This window comes from Triticum dicoccoides, chromosome 3B, assembly GCF_002162155.2.
Source record: "Triticum dicoccoides isolate Atlit2015 ecotype Zavitan chromosome 3B, WEW_v2.0, whole genome shotgun sequence".
Classification (NCBI taxonomy): domain Eukaryota; kingdom Viridiplantae; phylum Streptophyta; class Magnoliopsida; order Poales; family Poaceae; genus Triticum; species Triticum dicoccoides.
Genome location: NC_041385.1, coordinates 188,729,375 through 188,731,849, shown reverse-complemented (window position 1 = coordinate 188,731,849; position 2,475 = coordinate 188,729,375). Strand labels below are relative to the sequence as shown.

General features: G+C 43.9%; 1 protein-coding gene across 1 annotated transcript in view; it reads left to right on the top strand.

Annotated features, from left to right (window-relative positions):
- Positions 1-336: 336 nt before the first annotated feature.
- Positions 337-2,475, top strand: part of LOC119275473 — an 11,368-nt gene continuing 9,229 nt past the window's right edge. Inside the window, exon 1 of the mRNA XM_037556323.1 lies at positions 337-654. The gene's annotated coding sequence lies outside the window, so the exon portion shown is untranslated. The remainder of the gene's footprint in view (positions 655-2,475) is intronic.

Below are 2,475 nucleotides of genomic sequence, written 5' to 3'. Positions count from 1 at the left end.
ACGAAGAAACAATTAGATAGAGAGGGAGTGACTGAGAGGAGCAGGCGCCGGCGCGGGCTGATTTGATGCGCCGCTATGGTAGGGTTCTTGGGTGAAGGGAATAAAGCTCGTACAGTAGAAGTAATAAGATAAAATTTAAAAGAAAAAAGATAATTTATGAATTCACGAGAATCTGGAAAACACCACATAATTTTGAACTAACAGAAAACATCTGACATTCGATGGGAGTGGTATTGTTCTGACAGCAAAATCGAGATTGTAGAGCCATTTTGGCGTTTCGGTTTCTACTAGCGGTATTTTGGCACTCCCGGTTTTGACTAGTGCTATTCTCTTCCTCCAAATCGGTGAACGACGGGGAACGCTGCCTGGCGCTCACCCCCTCCCCTCTCGCACGAACCCTCTCGCGTCTCCCTCTCTCGCACAAACCCTATCGGTGGCGGCTGCTCCTCTCCCTGGATCCGCGCCCCCGGCTGCTCCTCTCCTTCATCCTCGCCGCCGGCTGCTCCTCCCCTTCATCCTCGCCGCCGGCTGCTCCTCCCCTTCCATCCACGCCGCCGGATGCTCCTCTCCCTCGTCTCCTCCTCAATCGTCTGCGCGGCGGCGGTCTTGAAGCTGGGCGGCGAGCGAGGGGCTACTCCGGTGGCGGTCCTGAAGGTAAGAACGTCCCCTCCTCCCCCTTGTATCTTGCGGCTCGCCCCTCTCTAGATCTTGGAACTTGTCTCATCTGTCATACCCAGCCGAGAGGGAGATGGAGAGGATATTGAGACGACACTCATGGCGTTTGTTTGATTCGAGTTCCTTGCTCTATGCTGTTCAAACTAGTGGCCGGTTTTCCTATTTTATACTCAAAAGTGCTGTTTCCAATATATATCTTTGCAATATATTCTGCTGTCACAACTCACAAGTCATCGGTATAAATATTTTTGATACCATGCATGAATTGTAGATGGTCAAGAAGATGAACAAAAGAAAAATGATGATTAGGGGAGCCACTGTTTTTGGTGCACTTGCTGCAATGGCAGTCATTGTCCGGGCTATAATAAGGAAGAGGAGACCATGTACTACCTATAGCCCAATGAATGAAAGAGATCACGGATCAGATTTGATTATCTAAACCAAAAAAATATGGCAATGCGATGTGATGTGGTAAAACATGTTAAGGTTCGAAAGAAATGTGTTCTTTCGGTTGTGTGACACATTGTGGGATCGCAAGTTGCTAGAAAACAGTCCACATCTCAGCGGGGAGTAACAATTGAGTTTTTTTTTTTGCATGCTATTGTGCATAACCATTGGAATAGGGTTGTTGCAACAAATCTTTGTAGTCCCTGTGTTTCTAAATATATGTCTTTTTAGATATTTCACTATGGGCTACATACGGAGCAAAATGAGTGTATCTACACTTTAAAATATGTCTATATACATCTGTATGTAATTTGTAGTGAAATCTCTAAAAAGACTTATATTGAGGAATGGAGGGAGTAGATCATAACATAAAGCAGTTGATGCTATCACCAAAACAGTTGATTCAGTTCACTGCCCAACAAGGAAGTCCACGAAACTACATCAATCAACCTATAATGAGAAGTATGATAGCAGAGGTAAAAAAACCATTACTCTACGAAACATACAATATAACTGCTGCCACAATTCACAATCTAAAGAATAAAAATTGCTTACATTTTTTAATATCAAAAAATTATATACGCAGAAGTTGGTGATTCGCTCTGATCTTTGAGGCATATGAATTTTTAATACTGCACACACAAGCCAATTAAGATCTAGCAACAAAAAATCTGAAGCATAAGGTTCTTTATGGAGAAAGCTCACACTCAAGCCAATTAAGATCATCTGAACCAAAAGAAAGGTATAGCAAAAGTATTCCATAACAAGTCAATCATTCTAGCAGCAAAATCATGAGTGCTACTGCTAATCATTATCTGCTCTGGAAGGCTAGGAAAGATGAAAATTATTACCTACTAACCCAACAAACCACTACAACAACGCCACTCCAACATCATAACAGCAATGAATATTCACACAAAAATGTGCCAAAAACAGAACAAGGAGAACTCAAAATGAATCCCAATACTCCAGTTCTAGTAACTGAAAAAATACCAAATTTCCCATCATATTAACAAGATCCAACCAGCACACTGCACGACCTAGAGAAAAAACGGCACAATGAAGAGATTATTACCGCTGTTCCGGCGATATGCATTTGCACAGCGCCTTAAAACCTCCCCACCTCCACCACCACCAGCACCTCCTCTGCCCACTACCTTAGTCGCCGACGAAATCAGTATCTTTCCAAAATCCACCTTTGCTGGCAGTAGAATCTCCACACCATCCATCCACCGCCCCGAAATGCGCCCTTTAAACACCTCTAGAAACAAACAACTTGCCGCAAAAACTACCCCAAATTGACGCCGATTCTGGCCACACCAGTGCCGAATCGGAGCGCGGTAGGCGCCTGGG